This window comes from Ursus arctos, unplaced genomic scaffold (genome assembly GCF_023065955.2).
Source record: "Ursus arctos isolate Adak ecotype North America unplaced genomic scaffold, UrsArc2.0 scaffold_3, whole genome shotgun sequence".
NCBI lineage: Eukaryota > Metazoa > Chordata > Mammalia > Carnivora > Ursidae > Ursus > Ursus arctos.
In genome coordinates this window covers 37198437-37224681 of record NW_026622985.1, presented here as the reverse complement: position 1 = coordinate 37224681, position 26245 = coordinate 37198437, and the positions used below count along the sequence as shown (strand labels likewise).

General features: G+C 38.4%; 1 long non-coding RNA gene across 1 annotated transcript in view; it reads right to left on the bottom strand.

Moving 5' to 3' along the window:
* LOC123001407 (uncharacterized) overlaps window positions 1-26245 on the bottom strand; it is a 118517-nt gene that overhangs the window by 45860 nt on the left and 46412 nt on the right. Inside the window, exons 3-4 of the long non-coding RNA XR_008956348.1 lie at window positions 13113-13302; window positions 4136-4228 (exon numbers count right to left, since the gene is read on the bottom strand). This is a non-coding gene — a long non-coding RNA (uncharacterized LOC123001407). The remainder of the gene's footprint in view (window positions 1-4135; window positions 4229-13112; window positions 13303-26245) is intronic.

Below are 26245 nucleotides of genomic sequence, written 5' to 3'. Positions count from 1 at the left end.
AAGCCAATGGGTACAGAGATCAGGATGAGTCAGGCAAAACACAGGGAGAAGGCATTAACAGAGACTTCAGTTGAAATTTTGAAGGAAAATATGGTTCTTTAGGCAATCCAAAGCGGACCAAATAGCTCATAAATTGCACAACACAGCAACTAAAATCCTATAGCCTCTAGGAGGTCTGAGCGCGCCTAGACTCAGCCCATGATTAATCTCTCCTCTGTCTTAGAAAATCAAAGTCATAATATAAAGCTTGTGGTACCAACATTGTAATAGTTCCCGCTGCATAACTCATAAGCACCATTCCATGCTCCCCCTGCTCTGGCCCCTGTCTCAGTTCAGGAAACATACTTGACAACGCTATCATGACTCGAAGAACCAACTTTCACTCCCCCTATTATTTAGCACTGTTTTTTCTTCTCATACTTCGAGTAGACATTTAGTTTCTAAGACAAAGGGAAAAAAAGAGTTCTGAGACTCAGTTTGCAGTGGGGGAAATGCTTTGCAATCAGAGGGCTGAAAAAACTTTTCTGGAAAACAATGATTTTATTTGGCTTTTTCCAAAAGTATGTATAAGCATAAGAATGACTCAGATGCTAACAAAAATATAATCACAGAGAAGAACCTGATTGAAGCATAATTGATTATGTTGGACAATTACGAATGCCCTTATTAAATAATTGCATTTAAACCACATGATAGTTTTATAACTGATTTATAAAAACAAAATTGTGAAAGTTTAAGTGACATAATTGTTCTCAGTATCACTACAATTTTCAGATGAAGCAATTTAGCCTTAGAAGCAATTTCACTTCTCATTGTAATGTTATTTTGGTGTCAGGCTGCAAGCTTTTGTTCCACTTCAGAGTTCTAGGAATAATGATTAACACTTCCCTCTCCTTGGTTGAATCAATGATGCATTTTTCTTTTTCTTTTTTTTTTTTTTAAGATTTTATTTATTCATTTGACAGAGATAGAGACAGCCAGCGAGAGAGGGAACACAAGCAGGGGGAGTGGGAGAGGAAGAAGCAGGCTTCCAGCGGAGGAGCCTGATGTGGGGCTTGATCCCAGAACTCCAGGATCATGCCCTGAGCTGAAGGCAGATGCTTAATGACTGAGCCACCCAGGCGCCCCAATGATGCATTTTTCTAGTGTATCAATCTTTTGCCTTTTGCTGCAGACTCACTAGGTCATTAAAAGACGGTTTGCAGGCCTCCGACTATGTATATGGTTTCAATTTAATAAGAATGTAGTAGCTTCTGTATGGATGTGGGAAATATAAATCTTTCTTAGACTAGGGGTAATGTGAATTTAGAATAAACGTGGCAAAAACAAACTGTCTTACATTTGAGGGTTTCAACAAATAATATCAAGACCTTGCACAGTTTTCTCTCAAAATTACATCCCCTACTGGAAGCAATCTAGGAAATGGCCTGGTATCTCTGGCACATCTCCTAGAATGTTAATCAAAGGTCTATATTTTCAGGTGCATGAATAAAGGACCTTGGGACATTCAGCAGATAAAAGCTAATACCATTAACATTCCTTTATTGAGTTTATGTGAATTAAATAGTTTTATACAACTACTGTCTCAGTATCACACACAACTCCCAAGGCATGTTCTACCCTGGTAATAAGAGCTAAACCTGCTGTATTTCATTTCAGCCTTGCTGATAGCATTTATCAGCAAAATCTGGCTAAAAATGGAATATGCAACTTAAGCCTGATCATAACTGGGCTGCAGAGAAGGAAAGTGGGGGATTATCTGGGGACTGGGAGCACAAATATAAGATTGTATAGTCATTGTGTACTATAGGCCTTTTGGCAAACTGTAGTGTAAGCCCTAGCTGACAGGCCTTTTCACAACTGACAGAAGAAAATATGAAACTTAAATTCTTCATGACAGATAAATCTGCTGAATGAAAGGAAGACCAACAGGATAACTGTGGGACAAAAAACATATTGCTTTTGGGTAACTCCCTTAAATCTACCTCTTTTGTGAATATACAAAATAGGCATTCAATGAATATCTTCTAAACTCCTACCTACCAGCTTTGCTAAGCAAGCTGTTAAGTTGGAATGATAAAATAAGCATCTTTTCTTCAGCAGATGAATACAAAGTCTTATAAGACAGAGGTGGCAGATTAAATTTAATATGTGGGCATGAAAGACATTTCCTGGATGACTATCAACTGGAGTGGATTTCTTGAACCAAAGTTGACATGTTACTATTGTAGAAGGCTTATTAATTGAGATATTAAATATACCTAATCCACCCTGATGGGGATCTTTGTCAAATTAAAAAATATGACTATAAGTAATTGCTCTTTTCTGTCAGTGGGCCCCAAGTCCATGAAATGTAACCAGAGACCATCTCTTAGGATTACTATCATTGGCCTTTCCATTGGTGACACATACTTTAACCCTTGTCAAGGGCCCTGGGGCCTCCAGGGGTCTAGGGTTCTTTGCCTTTCCCATGCTGGTTTAGCATGGGCATTTTTTCCTTATTTATCCCGATCAGCTCTACTAGTTCTGTCCAATTCCAGTGGCAGCCTATGGAAAACTACCTCAAACCATGAGAAGCCAAATTAAACTGAAAAGTAGTTTCTCTTATAGTTTTTTTTTTAAAATCCTTGCAGTTATTTATTTATTGTATAACCTCACTGCTCTTTGGCATTTCCTGGAGGAAGCTTTCTGTGCAGCACTGCTTCTGGGGGAAAGGAGGGATTAATACAGGCTGCTGTTTTTATTAATGAATGGCTGGACCGCCTTGGCAAATCCCAGGTCAAGCTGATAGACAATACCTTGCTGAGATAGCCCGAAGCAAGTTTCAGAGCCCAAGAGCAGGTCTGCCTTGAACTGTCACTTTCCCTGGTTGCCACACAATTTATGGCTAATCTCCACAAAAAAATCAAGGTGAGAACTAGACAGCAGTGGGGAGAGAGAGAGGGAGAGAGAGAGAGAGAAGGAGTCTGAACGGGTGAAAGGAAAGATGAAACTGGTAAGAGTGCTAAGGGTCATTTTTCTGAGACTTCATGCCCTGACCAGCGTGGGTTCTTCCACCGGTCAGAAAGTCCTGGAATGTCTGACAGCAGGACTAGGGTACAGTGTCAGGCCATGGGAATCACCCACCAGGTCATAGGGAGGAGGAAGAAAGACAGCGAGAGGCACAGTTAGAAAGACTATAAAAAGGAGTAGGAGGGAGGGGAGCAGAAGGAGGTGGAGGAGGAGGAAGAGGAGGAGGAGGTGGGGGAGGAGGAGAGCCAGCCTGGAGTCTGAGAGAAGAATCCAGGCGCCACAGTGTAACAGCTGCCTCAGGTATGCTAGCCAGTCTCAGCCCGTTCCCAGCTCTTGTTGGCAAGCCCAAGGCTCAGGCGCGCACACGACATATGCGCGAGTGCGCATGCGCACACACGCTCTGAGCTGTGTCTGTTGTAAAGAAGCTTCTGGCCTGTCTGCAGTAGTGTCTTTCAGATCCTCGCAGAGAGAGCTGGGCTTGTTGGGCACCGCTTTTCATAACTGTGGTAAAACTGCCTAAGACCTTGGTAAATAACAAAATCTACTCAAATACAAAGGGATTTAATTTACTCTAAAGATTATTATGTTTTGTCTGCTGGATTAGAATTGCTTCCAAAGTCATTAGAGAAACTCAACATTAGCACTTACTTCTCTATAAAGAAACAAACCACACACACACAAAGGTGCAGCATTATACAGTAATTATCCAAAATGCTACCGCTTGGAATAATAAGGATGCTGTGTGTTTACACATCATCTTTCTTCTCCTAAGAATTCAAATAGCTACACCACCCATATCCCATTATTCCTATCAACAGTCTTTAATCAGCTATGCGGGTGGCAAGGATAATTATCTATATTACATAGCAGGCGTAACTGAGGCACAGAGAGGCATTCAGGATCACACAGTAAGGAAAGAGCAATTCTGGACTTACCATATAAAACATTAACCGTCAGGAGTTTTGCTGTTAAAAATATATATTCCTCTTTTCCATCTTGATTTTCTTAAAACAATTTACACAGAGCCTTTCCTCTTTGGGGATTCATCTCTGACCCCTTCTTTATGTGCAGTCTCTACCTTAGCACTTAACAATGTGTTGTAATACTTCGTTTATTTGCCTACCTCTTTCCTGATAATATGTTCTTGAAGGCCAGGACTTGCTCATCTCTGTTATCTCCAGTGCTTGGAACATGGTTGATGTTTCTTAAATGTCTGCTGGTGAAATGAATGAAAGAGAAAAGAATGAATGAATTAATGGACAATCTTCTAAGAAGAATTTCTGACAAGGTAACAATAAATGCAAATTTGGGCCTAAACTAAATATGTCTGATCTGATTTTATCTTTGCTGTGACAGATATGTCCACCTCATGAGCCTACTTTTAAAAATCCAGTGAATACACTTAGAGCTAATTCCTTCCCTGCCTGGGCTGTTGGATTTATTGTTTGGAACAATAAACTGAGACTCATGGAAATACTAGGGTTTCAGATGGTCTATTGTAATTATTTTCCCCATAGCACCCCTCCCCCTTTTTGATATCTAAGGGAAAGCATTTTAGGTGTGGAGGTTTGGGGGAGTATTAATATATAGTTATTATGCTGTCCCAAAAACCCTTTCCTCTGTGTATTGAGTCTTAAAGCCAGACTGTTTTGGGGGGAGGGGGTGCAGACCCCAAAATAACAATAGGAAAAATGATTGCTCTTCAAGGAGACTACAAATTTAACTCTCTTTTATACATTTTTTTCGGTGATCAATACAAAAAAGGCAAGGTAATATATGTTAATCTTTACCAGATGTACTTTATGTATCCCCTTACGTTGGAAGCCTAGCAGGAGTAGAATGTCACAACAGACATTTACTGAAATACCTGGGGAAATGTAACAAAAAGTGTTAGAGGAAAATGGTCTTTCAGCTAAATTACCTAATATATTTGCTAATGGTATCTGATTTAAAAGCCATAAAAATACCAAGTTAAAAGCACATTAGACGATGTGTTATATTTATAAGTGTTTGTCACCTTGGCAACAAAAGCTATATTCCAAATCTAACACTAGCTATGATGGGCCAAGACCTTTTAAAATTGGTAAATACTTCTTTATGGCAATGATCTGCTTTCAGCTACTGAATGTTAGAACTAGAAAAAGCAAGTTCTTCATTGCATAGCAAGTTTTTTGCTAGCTTTCTACTATGGATAAGCTTTTTCTTTCTATTAGTAAGCGTGGTTTATTCCTGACAAGAAAAACAATGCATTTTCAAATAAAGCATCAGTCTTAATTGCACTCAGAAATGCAGATATAATAGCTTGAAGAATCCTAAAGATAAGAGTTTATCTATCAACTTTATATTTCAGTTTATCAACCATAGGACTGACCTTGGATCATGTATGAAATATCATCAGCGTATACTATAAAATCGACCTTATCCTACAAAAATCTATCCGCCTAAATGACTGGATGGAATATGTCTAGCTTAATAGGGGAAATTTTCACATACCTTTACCTTCCAAGTGAGTTGCATGAGGACTGAAAAATTATCTGTCACTGTGCCTCACTAAAATTCTGCTTCCAAATTATATCTAATAAAATTAGATGATTTGGTGATGGGAACCCATGCTTTAAAAGGTAGATTTCAGGTAGACCTGAAAGAGGTTTAGACTGAACTCTTACTATTCTTCTCTCATTTTTCAAGTTGCAATCTGCTTTCCAAATCCTATAAAAAATGTTTGGGTTACGTGCCAGTCGAAGATTATAATTCCAAGAGTCTAACTAGATTCCCATGCGGTTGAACTTATTTTCAGAAGTAAACCATGGAAAAGGTCTGGGTAAACACACATTCTCTGTGGGCTGTGGCTGTTCACTGGGAACCTAGACAAGTTGTCTCTACAGCCTGCTTGGGAAAACTCAAACCCAACTCATGATCTGTAATCATGCTCAGCAGGTTCTCAGATAGAGGAGCAGATCAAAGGGCTAAACACCATCACCCCCGTGTAACTTTTCTAACACAAGGAGACCATATCCTTCTCCTACCTAGAAGAAATCAATAAAAATTCCCTACCACATCAGCCCAAAGTAAATATTGCAAGGAAGTATGTCATTGCTTCCTTTTTATTTTCTAAGAAATATGGTATTCTTAGTGAACATAAGAAGTTTTAGTCTATGTGATAGAGATATAGTAGTGCACAAAGGGAATGTTCTAGAAGACAGATGAGCCTCCAGCCTAGAACTAATAAATCAAGGTAGCACCTTTGAGTTCAAACATAAATTATGTGAACAAAGCTGACAAAATACATTAAACATAGTTAACCAGATTTACTTTTCACTGAAGGCAAAGAATCATATGGATTGACATGTATTCTAGTACTTAAACAAATTCTTCGTTTGACTGATAAATGTAACTCTTGAGAATGCATTCTGATTACATCACCTTACCACTAAGCCCTTTGTTTAACTCCTAATGAATCAATTACCCAGCCATAATCTGTTGGTAAATTTAAAAGAAATTGTCTGTTTTTTACTCAATATGTTTTAAATAGCCTAGATGAAAATTAAAGCATCTTGTTTAAAAAGCATCATATATTATTTAAAGCATTGACTACATAATCTCATTTCACTCTCCAGAAAATATAAGCAAAAGGCTACAGCCTAAATTTTATGAAGTATAAAGACACAGATAATTCATAATAACTACCTCAGCTGAGTGAAAATATAACATGCAGCATCACTCAAATTTCTTCCCAAGGGAATAATGGTCCTACAAGGGAAGGGACTGATTTTTCCCTCAATTTTATATCCTCTGCATGGTAGCCAAGCAATATATATTTGTACAATTATAAATGTCACACAAATGAACTTCAGTAAGTCTATGTCATGTATTCCCCATGAAACACACAAATTGAGGAATGACCATCTTACACAAATAGGGCGCTAAGAAAAAATGTTAGAGGTAGAAGCAAAATAAAATAATATGATTTATTTCCATGTTCTTGATACTTATGTGTAGACGTGTTTGCCTTATAGACCTGAAAGATGAGCAGAAATTAGGTAAAGAGAATGGGCCCACCAACATAACCCAAAGTGGGAAGTGAGAATTAGCACAGCAGGAACGTTAAGGAGACTTGCCTTGCTGGAGTGAAGACTGTAGGTTTAGAAGTGATAGGAAATGTGGTTAAGTAGGTAGAGTGTAGTCAGTTGTAGACCAAGAAAGGAAACCAAAATGTGCTGAACTCCAGGCCTTGCACAGAGGTTCCCTCAGGTTGTTCCTCAGGACAAGACTGTGAAGTGGGTATGATTATCCTTACAGACTGGAGAAAGTCTCAGAAAGTTTAGATACCTGACTCAGTGGCTCTCAGAAAGTATGTGGTAAAGACGAGCCATTCTTCCTGTGACACTATATTGTATTGAAAACTGGGCAGAGAGGTGTAGAGATTAACACACACAGGAAGCAACAGCTTTAAACCAAGTCCAGAAAAGTTGAATTGGAATAAATGATTTAAAAATACAAATGGCTTAATAGGATCCCTAACTGCCCTGGAATTTTTCCATGTGTGAAATGAGCAACATTATCACATAATCATGTTCTTAACCTCAACAGGGAGGCTTGATTAATTTTCAGTTACAAATTTTAGAGTAGTACTGATTAAGACCTTGCTGCTTAGGGTGTTACTGTTCCTCATTCCAGAAAACCCCAGGTCCAATTTGGAAAACATAAAATATTCTAAAGGCAGATCTAGTTATGGAAATGTAGACATTGTCTTGTATTGGCAACCTGACCAATGTGTTGCTACACCCCTCCCTTTGTGGTTTACATTCTGCTTCCATATACGACACTGGCATCCCATTCGGAAGTTGATTGTTGTGTTTTGGTTTATGTTTCATACAACAACTGCCCTGAGCCACTTCTAAGAGAGGATAACAATGACAAATTTGAAATTTTCTCCCCAGGAAAAGAGGCTGTGGAGGCTGTGGTGAAAACACCAGATGACATTTAAGCAACTACCATTAAAGGCATTTTAATTTTCTGTTGACAAACATGATTTTCCAAATGATTTACAGTGAAGTTTCTGGGCTGACAGCCATACAGCCTGTCTAGGACTATGTTTTCTGGCTCTACAAAAGTGCTAATGAAATCTTCATTCTTCTGTGAGCGACTCAATGTCTTGAAAGCCACAGTGCTATTTAGGTTCCTGGTTCCCCAGCTTCTGCTGTCACCTTCCTTCAGAGTCCCTTGGCCCCCCTGACTTGTTTTTTGGATCAGGCTCTCCCAATCCCAAACTCTAATGTCAGACTCAAGAAAGACAGCAGAGCTTTAAGGAGCATTGGTTCCATACTTGGCAGCATGTGTATCTATCAGCAAAAGCAGCCTCCTTCTCAGACCCCCCTTCTTCAGCTTGGAGTTTCATCCGGTTCAGGGGATTCAGTCTCCACTAACTTCAGTGTATCTTTTCCTGTCTTGAATGCTGCCTGCTTTATTAGCTTACAAGATACCCAGTTTCTCTTAAAAGTAAAGCTCTGTTGGGGTGCCTGGGTGGCCCAGTCGTTAAGCATCTGCCTTCGGCTCAGGTCATGGTCCCAGGGTCCTGGGATCGAGCCCCGCATTGGGCTCCCTGCTCAGTGGGAAGCCTGCTTCTCCCTCTCCCTCTGCCCCTGCTTGTGTTCCCTCTCTCTCTGTCAAATAAATAAATAGAATCTTTAAAACAAAAAAAAGAGTAAAGCTCTGTTGTGCTCTTGTTAAGTTTTCCTCTCTGACTTGTTATACTCGAGTCTGGAACTTGCCTGGTCCTTAAGGAAACTTGCCTGCCCTTCCGTTTGTTTGGATTTTCACTTTTGTTTTTGATATCATTTTGTACAATATTTTCATATTACAGACAAGAAAATCAAAATGTGATGAAGTTGGGAAATTTGCCCAAGTTCTCAAGACTAATTATTTGAACTCAGGTCTACTAATTTTGAGATGTATATGCTTTTACATGTTCAGGCTAAGGTTATTAGATGCCCTCTTTTAAGACATTATCCCCTCTATTGGTTATTTTATTGAACATGTCAAGAAATCTTTGAGAAAGAAAGCTGTTCCCCAATTTTAAAAAAATGTTAAAATAAAAAGCTAAATACCTGTCCTTGTTCAAGGATATTAGTCTATGGGAGGTTTTGTTTATGAGGTTTTTAAGAAATGCAGTGGTTTTTTTAAACATGAGCTTGTTTTATCAGTCAATCTGCTTCTAAACTGTTATTATGGAAAGACTTCCATTTTATTAAAATAGTCTCTTCCTCTGGAAGAAGTTTTGCAATAGTATAAAAAGTGAAAAATAATTTTCCATGTCAAGGACATGGTTTTTGTTATTCTCGTACATGAATTCTAGCTGAGAGATTGCCCATTTTCATTTCTCCACTTCCACATCTTGCCTTACGATTCCACTCTCCATCTCACCCACAACAGTCCTTTCATTCCAAGGAAGGGACTTGTCACCAGTTTGTCCCCTCAGCCCTGAAAATGTCAATAGAGCCTTTTGCCAAGTCTATTACATTTTAAGACATCTTACATTATATTGAAATACAGTAGATACCCAGTGATTTAAAAAATCAGTAGCTATCTTAGTGGTTTTTTTAATAATTTTTATTTTGTTATATTGGTTAAATTGTGGAAGGAGCCAAGATGCCCTTCAACAGATGACCGGATTAAGAAGATGTGGTCCATATATACAATGGAATATTACTCAGCCATCAGAAAGAATGATTACACAACATTTGCAGCAACATGGACAGGACGGAGGAGATTATGCTAAGTGAAATAAGTCAAGCAGAAAAAGACAATTATCATATAGTTTCACTCATTTATCTCAGTGTTTTGAAGGCCTCATATTTATGGGAACTAGAGATGCCATATATTCTACAAGGGTTTTCATTGAACAGAATTTATATTAAATAAAGCCACAAATTGGTATTAGGGATCATATGATAGAAAATAAAAACAACAAGAAATTACAATGAGATGTGATATAAGAGTCTGTGTTGAATTTTATCCTTCCTATACATCTTAGCTTTTTCTGGAATGGTAGTAAGTCTTCTTCATATGGTACTCACCTGGCTGCCCCCTTACGCACATGGTCTATACAACACCTTCTCTCAGTCTTTAACCCTGTGTTCCTGTTATGTCCCAGTTGTTTGGACATGATTCTGCTGCTGAGTGTGGAGTACCAGGAAGGACCAATATCTGAAGCATCTGATTTTTTTTAATGTTTTTTTATTATATTATGTTAGTCACCATACAGTACATCCCTGGTTTCTGATGTAAAGTTCGATGATTCATTGGTTGGTATAACACCCAGTGCACCATGCAATACGTGCCCTCCTTACCACCCATCACCAGTCTATCCCATTCCCCCACCCTCCTCCCCTCTGAAGCCCTCAGTTTGTTTCTCAGAGTCCATAGTCTCTCATGCTTCATTCCCCCTTCTGATTACCCCCCCTTCTTTATCCCTTTCTTCCTCTATTTGACCACTCTCTCACACCATACACAAAGATAAACTCCAAATGGATGAAAGACCTCGATGTGAGACAGGAATCCATCAAAATCCTAGAGGAGAGCATAGGCAGCAACCTCTATGACATCGGCCAAAGCAACCTTTTTCATGACACATCTCCAAAGGCAAGAGAAACAAAAGATAAAATGAACTTGTGGGACTTCATCAAGATAAAAAGCTTCTGCACAGCCAAGGAAACAGTCAAAAAAACTAAGAGGCAGCCCACGGAATGGGAGAATATATTTGCAAATGATGCTACAGATAAAAGACTGGTATCCAAGATCTACAAAGAACTTCTCAAACTCAATACGTGAGAAACAAATAAACAAATCATAAAATGGGCAGAAGATATGAACAGACACTTTTCCAATGATGACATACAAATGGCTAACAGACACATGAAAAAATGTTCAAAATCATTAGCCATCAGGGAAATTCAAATCAAAACCACACTAAGATACCACCTTACGCCAGTTAGAATGGCAAAAATTGACAAGGCAAGAAACAACAATTGTTGGAGAGGATGTGGAGAAAGGGGATCCCTCCTAAATTGTTGGTGGGAATGCAAGTTGGTACAGCCACTCTGGAAAACAGTGAAGCATCTGACTTTTATCTGACTGGAGTTCTGTGTCTTTCAGGAACTAACTACAGTCAAAGGCAAGGCAAATCTTTTCTTTCATGGTTTTTAATTTTGGTATCTTGTTGTCTTCTCTACTCAACCCTACCCAGAAGTCTTAAAACTATTCTATTTTCTTCTCAAAGTTTTAAAATTTTGGAGTTTTGCTATTCATGGGTAAATCACCAAACCATTCTGAAGTACACGAGTGTGTGTGTATGTATGGAGAGAGAAAAAGAGAGTCAAGTATGGCTCTTTTCTTCCTATAGCTAGTTTTCTCAGCATATTGCAGTGACTAGTCCACTCTTTTCACTGATCCTCATTGCCAGCCCTGTCATATATGAAGTTTCCATATTGTGTGAGTCTCTTCCTAGACATTCCATTCTGTTCTGTCAGTTTTCCCAAAGGAACAATACCACTTTACCTTATTAGTCATTGCTCTGGAATAAATTTATATCTGGTAAAGCAAGTCCCTTCACCTTGTTCTACTAGTTCTTCAGGAGTATCTTGGCTATTCTTAGTTCTTTCTTCTTCCAAATGTGTTTTAGAATCAACTTTTCAATTAAAAAACCTATCTTCTGTAACTATATTAATATTAGACAAATATTATTATAAGGAAATCACCTTATTTTGCAAAATTTGAATTCTTATAACTCAGCATTTATTTATATCTTACAAATTTTATAGTTACTGTATTCTTGATGATGTAAGTATATATCTGCTGATGAAACAGAGAAATTCTGGTACAAAATTAATTTGACCATCCTTGTACTACATTAGCTTTATTTGCTTATTCCTATCCGATTGGCTCATATGATCTTTTTCTAGATCATTTATGTGTTTGTATCAGTTAGGATTCTGTATTAGTCAAGGTTCAATGCAGGAAAGAAAGACCACTTCAGGTATTTATAAACAGGAGGAATTTAATACAGAAAATGAGTTCTTATAGGAAGTACAGAAGGATCAGACTGTAGTCTGGGTCTCCAGAAGTGATGGCAGAATAATAAAGAACTAACGCAGCAGCTTACCTCCACTGAGGCACCATCAGAGCCATGCCTAAGTGAAGAAAATGCTACCACTCAGCTGCCACTGCTACCAGCACTTCTGGGTACCCAAGAGATTACAGTGCAGGGGTTGGGAGATCAGAGCAAGCAGGCCACTGCTGCTGCTGCCATCACCCCAATTTCTCATCAACAAGGAAGCTCGAGAGTGGATAGTGGGACTCTGCAGCAGAGAAATCTCAGATTTTCACAACCACGTTTATCAAAAAAGACTACCAAAATGGAAGAGGATAAAGGCCTCTGTCTCATTTCAAATTTTTAAACCTTATACTAATGCATCAAATTAATGGAACTGGAATTACACCCAGAATTATTATATATTATAACTCTAGCTGTAAGAGAGTATGAGAAATGAGGGTATTGGCTTTCAAGCCTCTCCAGTTAGAATAATAGTGGAATGGAAGCCAACTGATTCCATCCATGTTGTCAAGCATGGTTTGGTTGCAAGCAACAAAAATTGACTCTGGCTAACATAAGCAAAAAAAGCAATTTATTAGAAAGAGAGTGGTTACACAGCCAAGAAAAAAATATTCTAATCTTGGAAAAGGCAGAAACCAGGGCAGCTCTGAAGATCTAGGTAATGAAACTTAAGAACATACTCTCTCTCTTTAGTATCTTGCCACTGGATGGCTCAGTTCCATCTGCTTTATATCTGTTCACAGGATTCCATCCCTGGGTATCACCCTTTGAGACACCAATTTTCAGAAAACAGAGTTTCATTGCTTTATTTAGGGTCAACTGGTGGTAGTGGTGGGAGGGCAGGGTCCCTTGACTGACAATTCCTCCAGAATCTCCTATAGTAGAGAGGCAGTAGATATGTGAAGGGAAGCATGATGGGTAGACAAAAGATATCAGTTATCTGCCCCAGTGCAATGTCTGATCTTGGCATTGCGTAGAAGTTACTTACTAGTTGGGGGCGCCTGGGTGGCGCAGTCGTTAAAGCGTCTGCCTTCGGCTCAGGGCGTGATCCCGGCATACCGGGATCGAGTCCCACATCGGGCTCCTCCGCTATGGGCCTGCTTCTTCCTCTCCCACTCCTCCTGCTGTGTTCCCTCTCTCGCTGGCTGTTTCTCTGTCACATAAATAAATAAAAAAATCTTTAAAAAAAAAAAAAAAAAAAGAAGTTACTTACTAGTTGGAATACTTATGCCACAAAGCTTTTGCAAAACACTGAAAGTAGAACACGTTTACTTTCATTAGAATTATAGACTTGAATATTTCAGTATAGATCGTTCAGGTATACAGGCAAGTTTTGCTACATGTTTTAAATATCTCACTTAATAAGTATAGAAAATGAAGTTCTTCAAGGAGTATAAAGGGTTTCCTTTGCATAATGTTACACAAATTGATTTATAACCAGATACAGAGGCCACTCTTTTGGAAGTGTTTCAATATGTGCCCTAATAATTAAAGTGCTCTTTGTCTTCAACTGGCTTTCTCATATAGGAAGTATATTTTGGATCCTCATCCATATATAACACTTACGAGCGGTACATTTCAGAGAGCATCCCCTGATTTACACTTACCTGCCTTATCTGATGTTTGCATCTGTAAGGACCCTGAGCTGTCATGATGACAACATGATTCAAAATTAATGACAAATGGAAATTCACAGGCCCCCAGAAAAGTTTCTCCCACACTGCTCAGAAAAAACTTCATGCCAACATACTGGAAAGTTGCTGACAAAATGGGGATTGTGACCCACAACAGAATGTGTTCCCCAAATCACCACCTTATTAGCAAGAATCCTCCAAAATAAATTCTAATGAAGACTCCAATATTTTGAAGGGTCAAAACCATTACCAATATGAATTCCTCATTTGCTTGGCCATCAGTTGGGGAAGATCTAAAGAAAACTGCTTGTTTCCAGGTCTCTCTCATACTCATTCCTCCTTCTGCTTTCACCCTCTGTGATGATGGAATTACTGCTCCCAGGTCTTTACTCTCTCTCCAGGGTCTCCTATTTCCCCATCCCACTAATGCCCAGGCTATGTGACTTCCTTTGACCAATGAGATGCTTACAGATGTCATGGGCATTTAGGCTTGGAGCTGTTGGTGCAGTGGAACTTGCTCTCTCTTGGGCCTCTGTCTTTGCCATGAGAAGAATATGCCTCAACTAGCCAGCTGTTCTGAAAAAGATGGGGAGCATAGCCCCCAGGCTGACCTACAGACCTGCATCTTAAAGCTGAGAAGCCCATTAGATCTCAACTAGTCTAGGACAACTGACCTTCCCTTGATTTGCATATGCATAAGCAAACCCAGCAGAAACCAGCAGAGTTGACCCACACATGCATGGCAAATACATATTTATTGTTGCAAGCCACTGAGATTTTGTTTTGTTTTATCCAGTGGTATTACAGCAGTGGCTAATGGGATTCACTCCTTCTAATTCCCTCCCTTCTTTTTCTCCCTTTCTTTTTCTCTCCATGTTTTTCTCCATTTTTCTTATCCTTGAGAAGTCTTCCTCCTCACCTGGTACTAGTCCAGTGGATACATCAACTGTCTGCTAGATAGTAACACAAATCCCAGGTAGTCTACTTTGAAGTTTATCACAACAAAGGAAAGAAGTCCATATAAAAGGATTTGAGTAGGCAATTCTTGCTAGCAATGCCTCTTCTCAAACAGGCATTTTTGAAATGTTTTTATTATTCACTTATGTATGTCACTATCATTGTGAGTAACTTTCACTATAACACCATGTATGATAAATTGAGTCATATAGTAAAAATGGTATTGAGGGTAACTGACTTGTAAGCCATTCATTATCCCATATTACAGGGTTTTCCAAGAGATAATCAAGTGAGAGGAATCTCAAAAGACCCCCCGCCCCACATGCAATATATAACATCTTTTCTTCTCCTTGATCTCTTGTTTGTTCTTTTATTTTCTTTTTTTTCCCCTAGCTTATTATGGAGCAGTTTGCCAGGCACAGAGTTACCATTCCCTTTTCTCCTTTACCATGTAAATGTCAGCTGAAAATATGCCAAGTTCCAGATACAATATAATCATAATACTACCACTGTGCCTCTGGATTAATTAATCATAATGAATGAAATTTTTCTTGATTTTGTATGCCAAGCCTGGAAGCATAATTCAATTTCATCTTTGACTTCTATAGCCTGAAGCAACCACTTACACTCAGCTGTCATACAGCTTTTGGAGGGAGATCAAAAAACACTAAATAAATTAAAAAAAAAAAAGATCCAACTTGCAAAAAGGCGTAAGAGGAAGTAGATAAATATTCTTTAACTATCTCAAAAGAAGGGCAAATATGTATGCATAAAAGAAGGGCACAATATAATGATGCACTGTATGGTGACTAACATAACATAATAAAAAATTTTTAAAAAGGGCACAATAAAATTGTTTTCAAATATGAGACTGAAATACGATGACACTGCCTTAAAAAAACTTTGGTTTTCTTCCTTACAAACCTTCTGGAAATAGTGTTAGATATAAGCAAAACACACAGTGGAACACTGAATGGGAACACTGAAGAAGGAACATTGAAAGCCTCAATGAAAACTAATTTGAAATGTATCAGAACTTGTTTTCACCTTGAGAACCAGTAAATCATGAAGCCTCTAAACTATTCCTTTTGAAATCATACAACTGTTAACATGGACTTTTTGTCCCATTTATTTCTAATGTAAGTCCCATCCCCTTGGAGGCCCTCTATATATGAAGTCAAATTTCCTGTAGCTTAATTTATAATATATAATATTGTTTCATTCACTGTGAGAACAAAGATGACCATAAAGAAAAATATAAGGATCCTCTGTAATCTCAGCACAGAGATATCCCCAGCTAATGTTTTGGTGTATGTAATTTAATTCTTTGTTCCCTGGGTTATGTGCGTGTGTCTGGTGTGTATGTAACAAAATCAGCGGATCATGTAATGCACATGGAATATTCATTTAACAAGGTAGCAGGAACATCCTTCCTTGTCATAAGGTTCAACTCCCTCCTTTTAATGGCCGCCTATTTCAATTATGTTTCATAGGGCCACAAACTGAGATATGCTCAGAAAGAAAGAAATGATATTGACGGACATTTAGCAGAGAAGAAAGTACCAGGATGAATGCAGTTTGTCCTTGCACTTTAAGAATATATCTTGGATCTCCAATATTCTTTGAATGACAACTACAAAATCTTAAACTTCAAGCTCAATCACTATGATTACAAGTCCCTGGACACTAGAAATTAGTAAGCTTCATATTTCTGGGAAAATAGTTCCACTCTGAAGAGGCTTTTTCTGTATCCTCAGAGGATGGTATTTCTGCATTCTTTGCCACTTCACTGCTGACATGAGTTAGACACAGCTTTCAGTATTACTCAAAGCATCTACCCGATCCCAGGCATCCACTCCATTGTGACATGACAGAAGCCTAGAGATTTAGATGAACATCTCCATGCTTCTCAGCAGCAAAGAACTGGGGAGAGGCAGTGATAAAGCAGCTAACAATACACAGAAAACATATTGAACAGTCAACACCTTTTATTCATCCATAGAATGATTCCTGGGCGGGATTAGTAGGGAGGAGACAAGAGGGAGTGCATGCAAGTTTAAATCTTGCACAACAAAAGAGATGATGCAAAGAAGCATGAGCAGATGGGATGGGAATAATTATCTGATCAGAACGATGAAAATATAACACAAAAGCCACAGGAATCTATTAGAGTTGAAGGGGGAAAGTGTGAAAGAACCAAATGAGTTACATTACAGGAACAGGGCTCAATCCAGAGATTAGAGGTGCTTTGGTGGTGAGTGGGGACCCCCAGTGAAGCAAATCCACTTAATGTTTGATTACCACCTCTAGCCACAGTGGAATAACTGTGGATTTAATTTTAGGTTGAATCTACAACTTCAGGAAAAGTATTTGTTTTGAATTTTCAACCCCTTCCAGACTTTTATTAATCATTTTATAAAATGGTGTCAATCCTGCCTAAACCCTTTCTCCACTGACGCTAGCACACAAAACACTGTATATAGAAGACATTTATTCATGCTTTTTAAAAAATGAAAAACTAAACATCAGACTAGCTATAGTTACATATGTGTCCAATTTTTCAAGGGAAAAAAATACTGGTTTGTAAATTGGGAAACAACCATTGTGGTATTTCCCACCCATCTACTCCAAAGTAGCTGTGAACTAATTCATTGTTCATTTGATGCAGCAATTTTCACAATATGGAATCTTCTGGAAATCTGGAACTGATTCTCAGTGATATCCATGACTCTATGAAACTCTAAAACAAATCCCAAAGAACACCGTTAAGGATTGGAAAAGTCTTCCTCTGTCTCAGGATGAGATTACTTACTTGCACTGTGGCTTCAATCTGTTTCCAACAGAAAATAGCAGCCAACAGTGCTGGTAACTGACTAGCTAACTGCCCCTGTGCAGGGTCTTTTTGCTACAGCACTTCTGTAGGCATTTCTGAGACATCATAACCAGAATTGACTGGAAAACCCAGGACAATACTTTTTCCCTATGGTGAATGCTTGGTAGCAACTCAAGCACTGTGATCCCACAAGACTTGGCAACAAAGTCCACCAACAAACCCACTCTGGTCTCATACATAATTTCAGGGGTCACTTCTTCTCCAGGAATACACAAGCTCTCTTTTCAGAGCTTCCAGAGAATTGGACTTTTTATTCTATTGCACTTGAAATGAAATTTCAGTTTAAGGACAGGTGCCATAGTATAAGTTTCCCAGCCATAGTCACTGGCATGGAATAACTTCGTTACAATGAACTCATTGTGATTACTCAGTGATGCTATGTCTTATATGTGATGCCTCCCTTCAGCATCCCCTTCTCTGCCCATCCTGGGAAAAGCAATGCTTGTTAGATGCTAGATAAGCCACTCTTTACTGTTTCTGTCAGATATCATTCATTGGGGGGCAGTAATGTAGCTTGAGGAGATATGGTGAATTGCCTGTTTCATGGCACTAATCTGAAAGTATCTTTGAATTCAATTCAGTAGTCTCACTGCCAGACAGCTCTCAAAACCATGTAAGAAAAAAGAAAGAATGGGATTCTTATCTAGGAAGTGCCCTACTATAAAACTATGAGCATAAGGTGCTGACTGACTGACCAACTGATTAGTAGGTTGATTATGTTAAAACCTGAACAGCAGGAACAGATTTGTTGGGAGGAAAAAGAAAATGGCTTTATTTATTAAAATTTGCCTACCTGTGTGGTTCCTAGTTTAATAGATCCCCCCCATTTTTATTAAAAAACAGATGGTTTTACCCCAAGCAAATCTATGAAGTGGTTGAATTTATCTCTGTCACACATCCCCTTTCTACCCACTCTCCTGCTCACAGAAGTCACTTGTCCACATCATGTTCCTTGTGGTTCTCCCACCTTATTTTATACTTTATTAACTGGGCCCCTTCCCAGTTAAATATCATTTCAGGCGAAAATCTGATACTGTCACTTACACCGGATGTACACCATCACTAGAAAGTGAGCTTTACAAGCTCAGAGAGTGTCTTGAGTATTTTATTTATTGGCATATCCCGAGCACCTAAAATGGACCTGACACTTAGTAGATATTAAATAAATACTTGTTGTTAAGTGATAATTGCCCAATACCTTTCCTGACCCAGAGGTAAATGCAGTTTTTATTACATGTTCTTGTGTGTGTGTGGGGGGGGGGGGGTGGTGGATGTGCGCATGTGAGAGAGAGAGAGAGAGAGAGATCACATGGTCTACAGAAGCTGAAGGCTTGAAATACCTTGAATCACTTACCTTTAGAGGTAAAAGTAATGCGTACAAGACAAGACTGTGGGAATTTTCTCTTTTATAGCCTAACCTATTCTCCTGTTACTCTTCAGAAGGAGGAAAGCACTGCCTCAGGGTACCCCTGTGATGAGGTGAGGCCACATTATGGGAAGCTACATGGCAACCATGCTGTGGGCCTGTTCACACTCAATAAAAAGATTGTGCCTGAAATTATGCCAAAGGCTGAATTCAACCTTTAGTATACCATGACCCAATAGAGCCAAAAGTCCAACACAAATCAATTAGAGGATAAAAAGGAATTTTCTGGAAAAATTCTTTGGTACCACCTAGAATCTTCATTTCTGATACTGCCTACCTCTTCTTGGTTTCTGACTCAATTTCCCCTTGAGGTTTGGATTTCTAGAACAACATCAGACAAAGTTTGTGGTGTATCTCCCATGATTCCCTTTTCCCCTCCCATGTCTCTGCTTCCTGGATTACAAATGTAACTTGACCCTGGTCATGCAGGTGTGATGCTATGCAACACAGTCCAGGGCCTTGGCTCTGCTCCCACTCAGTGCAGGGGGCAGAGGTAGATCTAATAATGTGGGCCTTTTATCTCTAATTCCTGAAGAAGGATACTCAAAATACTTAAAAATTGCATTTTCTTATAATTATTTGTAAGATGATCAATGATTTCAAATGTAAAAGGAAACAGCATGAAAATAAAGGCTACCATAGTAAAAGTTAATACAACAAAAAAATGTAAGAAAGACTTATAGGAATAATTCATAGTCTGTCAACTTTTCTGCAAAGTCTTCCCCAAACCCCAAAGTGGAGTGTGGATTCTGTTTGCCCAGCATCACTTCTCTTGGTAACAGACTCATGAATAATACACATAGGTCTAAAACTAATGTAACATTGTGCATCAACTATACATCAATTAAAAAAAACATACACATAGGCACTGCTCTGGTATCTCACATGATCCTGACAAACCTCAACATAGCATTTTCCAAGAAGATTCTATTTGCTTATTATTTAGTCTAAGTCCATATGAACATCTCTTTGAGTTGGGGTCTTGTTTAATCTTTGCCTTCTTAGTGCTTAGTAGAGTAGTTGGCACATAGTAGGTACTCAATAAACATTTGTTAAATAAATGAACAAATTCTGAGAAGATGGTGTAATGTTGCTGAGTTAGAGGGAGAAAGCAGAATTATTTCATTTTTAATTTTCCTTTGTCTTTTTTGGCAAGGAAAATGATTTCCAAACAAAGTGGTAGATGTAACTGATAGAGCAGTGGTTCTCAAAATGTGGTCCCTGGACCAGCAGCATCACCATCACCTGGGTGCTTATTAGAAATAAAAATTCTCAGGCCCCATCTCAGATCCACTGAATTAGAAACTCTGATTGCATCTGTGTTTTTAAAAAAACTCCATAGATGATTCTGATAATGCTAAAGTTTGAGGACCACTGGTCTATAGAGATAAAAGCAGTAAAAGAATACAGCATGTCTCCATTTTAATGAATGAATATGTCTGCACCTAGATACTTTATACTCCACAGTGTGAAAGATTAATTCAACATTAATTCTTTTGGGGACATCATAGAAAATTAAGTCAGAGTCCTAAAGATTTTAAAAGAAGGGTAAAGATGATAATTTTTGGAAATTGCCTAAAATGTGAAGTTGATTTCTAGTAAAATTTTAGAGTTGTTTGCTTAACAGATGACGCATGAGCATTTGGGAAATGATGCAGGGATCTGCGACTCAACATGGCGTAACTAAGAAAATTGATTCCTCAGTCATGTATCTTTTTTTTTTTAAATAGGGTTAAATACATTGCTAGTCCATAAATCTGTTTATTGTAACAGTAAATATGCCAAAGAATCTAATGATTTGTGTTCATTTGATCATACTTTATTTTAATCTTGTTTTGTTCTTTTACATATCTCTCTTCCCCACTGGGCTCCTTTGTAGTGCCGATGTTAGCACAATTTCTGGCACATAATTTCACATTCAAAATGTTTATGTAAATTGAATCAAGAGATATCTCTGGATAGAAGATAAAAAATATAGGTTGGATAATAGTAAGTATAACTGAATTTTAGGCTGATTGAACAGTAATAACCAAAAGTATTAATGAATGTAATTTTACGTTTGGCAACTACTAAGTGTTTGATAACTAACCATTGAAGAAATTATGTCAACATGAAGCTAGTTAAGTGTCACAACAATTTTTGGTCTGGCATTATTCAATATTTATATAATAACTTGGATATAGAAGATTAACTTCTCCATTGCTTAATGTGACTTTATTTTAAAGATGACAAAATAAAGATTCAAATTTATTCCAGTGCCCTAGAAGCCCAGTAGAAAACCAAGCAGGTGAAATTTAATAAGGATATATGTAAATAGTATTTGAAGACAACTTGGCTCAGTGACAAATGAAAAATATCAGGTGGCAGATATGGACATTAGCCTTTTTGCCTCCTATTATTGATTCTCTATGGAAACTATCTATCCCTTCCCACTCTTCCTCCATGTGGTTCAGGTGGGGCTGAATCCACCCCTCAGGTCTGGCCCACCAAAACACTCCAGTCTCCCAGCCAGTATGTTCAGTTCAGAGATAGGCGCATGACCCAAGACAGAAGAGCGATAATCAGGCTGAGATTTTTAATGTTCACCATGCTCTGCTATTAGTTGTATATTCTCTATTTGGGGATGATGTGCTCAGGGCAGTTCATCTAAAAAAGTAGTAGAGGTTCTTGGGCTCATTTCCTAATAAAACCATCCTTAGCTCTTTTTAAAGACAAGTATACGTGACTCTAAGGGTAGAGGAAGAAAACTATTGGGAGGTGTGTGTATGTGTGTGTGTGTGTATGTGTGTGAGAGAGAAAGAGAGAGACAGAGAAAGAGCGAAAGAGAGGGAGAAAGAAAATCACTTATGCCATCACTTGAACGCTTGAAACCAGACACATCTGAAATCTCTCCCTGGACGTTTCATTTATACACAAAGCCACCATACAACTACACAGGCTGTGTACTGCACAGCCTGCACAATCATATGTGGCAATTTTGTTTATATAAGCAAATAAATTGTCTTTTTTCCTTGACAATACGCAAAGTTCCATGTGTCTAAGAAATGAGGCCCATTACAATGTTTTGCTAAGCAGCATCTGCCTAAGAATCATCTTACTCCAGGTACACACTGAGGTCCATAAAAGCATGGTAGAAGCCATGCAATTGGAATTTAGTCTTTTTCAGGAGTTTTGTCTTTACATTGAGTTAGGTCAAATTTTGGAGCAAAGCTTCTCCTATCTCCTTCCCCTAATCCTCACTCCTCCCCCTAATCCTCAATCCTCCCCACCTCTGCAAGAGGAGGAGGGCAGCAAAATAATTAAATAATTCTTTGGAGCAAATTTCCAGAGTGAGGCACAAAGTAAAGTGTTATCCTACTTACCCTCTGAAAGATTCATAAGTTGAATGTTATTCACATTTATAGGCTTGAAAAGAAGCTACTGAGAACTGAGTGGAGAGAGGTGAGGGGCCTACTCATCTGACATTTAAGTCAATTTCAAGTTTAGAGAGGATATCTGAAGATTTAAAATAAGCGGATCTTGTGCTTCAGTACATAACAGCTTTTAGGACATTGTGATTTGGTCAGTCATCTGAGTGACTGGTCCTATCTTAGGGAGAGACAGAAGTGGGAGAAAGAAAAAGCAGTACCATCTACCTGATAAATGCTACACCCCTCCCTCCCCGGCCATCTTTCTTTTCTTTTCAGAGACAGCATGCACGTGTCCACATGAGCGGGGCGGGGGTTGCGGGTGGGCAGAGGGAGAGGAAGAGAGAAAATCTTAAGCAGGTTGCACACCCAGCATGGAGCCTGACTCTAGGCTAGATCTCACAACGCTGAGATCATGATCTGAACTGAAATCAAAACTTGTGGGGCGTCTGGATAGCTCAGTCAGTTAAGCATCTCCCTTTGGCTTGGGTCATGATCCCAGAGTCCTGGAATTGAGCCCCACATTGGGCTCCCTGCTCAGTGGGTTGCCTGCTTCTCCCACTACCTCTGCCGCTCCCACTGTTTACGCGCTCACATGCGCACGCGCTCCTTCTCTCAAATAAATATATATTAAAAAAAGAAGAGCTGGACACACAAGTGCCCCCATCCCCTCTCATTCTTAAACTAATTCCCTAAGAATATCACCCACATCTTTGAAAATTCCCAAACCAAATCTCTTTCTACCAAAATACCACCAATTGGATTCTTTAGGGTTCTCCCTACTTTAATGAATTTAAAAGCAAACTTCTGAGGTTACTCTTCCTAATTTTGAGTAAGGAACTCCAAAGATGTTCATCTTAGTATCTATCCCACCACCAAGTGCCCTATCCACAACAGAAACTCAATAAATGTGTAACAGACGAAGGAAAACACTTTTCATTTGGCCAAACAGCCCTTCATAGCACCAATGATTTCTCGAAACACTGTAACAATCATTACCTTTTTTCTTATTTTTACAGCCTTAATACATTTATTTCATTGAAAGGCTAGTTAGCTTTGGGGAGTTTAGACCCCAATACGTTACAGAACAGGAATGATCTATCTCTGCCAGATATTAAAGAGACTCAGATTCAGGGGTTTGCAGTTACAAATGAATACAAGTCTCTTGGTGTTGAAATGCATTTATACTTGGCAAATCATTGCTTCTTGTTTTTAGAATAAAAGCTTCTTTAAAAGGCTCAAAAGCTTCTTTGACATCAACCAGCTTATAAAAAACACCATTTTGATTATTTAAATTTAAATGAATCAAAAACACATGGGTTAAATTTCCCTTAAAATACATATGGTTTTTAAAATGAGAGGAAAAGGTGCTTGGCAAAAAGCAGCTTGGATTTTATTGAACCCAAAACTTTTCAAAAACAGTTTAAACTGCTTGATGAGCCCAAACCATCGTTATTTAAATTATGATTTTTAAAAAATGAAAGCCAAAAATGTATTTAATAAAAATACTCAAATTCTGACCTTCTATAAAATATTGTTAATAAACAATTTGACTTTAAGAGAGCTCATACAATTTACTTAATGGATTCCACAGACTTACAGAATTCTTTGAAATTGTGACCCAAGAAAATTACATATGGCCTAATACCTTCAAACCTGTTCTTTTTTGTGAGCTATAGATTATCTTTAGTCTCTTTAAAGCATGGCAACATGCATTATTATTGGAAACACTCCCAGACAAACCTGACACTTTGTAAAGCTGTTTGGAAGGACCTATTAGCTGTTATGTTTTGTTGTCATCTACTTAAAAAAAATTGTTAATTAATCCAAATTGCTTGGCTGATACCATCCAGTTCTCTTTATCCTTCACCACTATTCCCTTCCATTCTTATCCTATTTCCCCCCCCTCAACCAAAGAGTCTCTGAGATTATTTTCTCTAGGGGCACCTGGGTGGCTCAGTTGTTAAGCGTCTGCCTTCGGCTCAGGGTGTGATCCTGGCATTCTGGGATGGAGCCCCACATCAGGCTCCTCCGCTCGGAGCCTGCTTCTTCCTCTCCCACTCCCCCTGCTTGTGTTCCCTCTCTCACTGGCTGTCTCTATGTCAAATAAATAAAATAAAATCTTTAAAAAAAACCTTAAAATTAAAAAAAAAGATTATTTTCTCTAGGAAAATATCCATGTTGTTAATTTCACAGATTCATCATAACTCAGGGAGAAAAAAATGCCCCTGTTTTCTACAGTCAGTGTCCCCAAACATAATTAAATGCATACACTATTTGCTTTATTGGGTTAGGCCTATTGGTGGTATAAAGGTAGGTACAGACATTCAATATTTCACGGGGGGGGGGGCTAAGTGAAATTTGAATTGACTATAGGCTCTCAAAAATGGCAAAAAGTTAATCTGGAAGTAGACTGTGATTTCTGGTCTTTTTTATCTACCAACAGCATCCTCTCCTTATCTTTTTCCTGCCACTCTTCCTCCTAGTTGAGGTTATTGTTGAGGAGAGAAGCCTTTTTAAAATTTGAGACATGTATCCATAGGGCTGGCCAACACAAGCCCCATTTTCCAGAGAGCATCACTATATATGATGTGTGTAGGAGTGGGTATATAATGTATATGTGTGTTGGGGGGAATGTATAATGTGTGTGTGCGTGCGTCTGTGTGTGTGTGTGTGTGTGTGTGTGTGTGTGTGTTGGCTTAACTTATGTTGCAATACCAAGAAATCTTAAAATCTCAGTGACCTAGCCAGGAACACACACACACACACACACACACACACACACACACACACACACACACACGTTTATTTCTTGCTTCTACTATTCATCTGTCACTGGCCACCTGTGGCTTTGTGTTTTATTTTCTTCATTCTAGGGCCCCAACTGAAAAAACAGCTCCCTACCCGGGACATTACGTAGTCTGTGGCAAGGGAAAATAAAGAGGGCAAAGCCACATAATGGCTTTTAAAGCTCTTGCTTAGATACAGCAATATCATTTTCATCCATGTTTCATGTTGGCCAAAGTAAGTCACCTGACCAGGTTTGACATTAAACTCCATAGGAAGAGGGTATTTTGAAGAATGATATACCCACCACACTATATGTAGACCCAGTTCTGGCATCATAGTTCCAATATGACCAAAGGTACATCTTAGGTCTATTCTTCAAAGGGTTTGAGAATTCATATTTCAAAACTATATCAAAACTCTTTTAGGGTTAAGTCAATGAGGTGTTATAGAGCTGATTACTGGATACTTTTGTACAGGAAAGGATTTCTCCTTGGACTGCTGCTTTCCCACTAGTACCTTAATTGTTCCATAGCACAATGTTGCTGTGTGAAATTTTTATACTTGTCATCTCCAGTATCCTATCTTAACACTAATTTTTCCCTTAAGAAGCTTAAATTTAATTAAAGTCAATAAAACCCTAGACTAAAAAAACCTCTATTTTTCCAATGTTGCTAATTTAAATTTTCTCCTCAAGAATCATTATTATGCCAAACTGAACTTATTTTATGTTTACACTATTCTTTAGGTACTTCTATGGGGCTGTTTTTCTAAAGCAACGAAAAGTACTCTTTTTTCCCCCTTTTTCCACAACTCATCAAAGTTTAACTGATTTTATTCATTTGCCTTCGAAAAAAAAAAACCATCTTTTTGGCTCAAAGAAGCATGGAAAATTTTAGCCCCAAAGGAATATTTTGGAAGACAGTTGTATAAACAAAAGAAAAAAAGAACTTGGATTAAAAAGGATTTTTACATTTAACTACAACAAACCAGCTCATTTAGGGCCATAGAATAAAC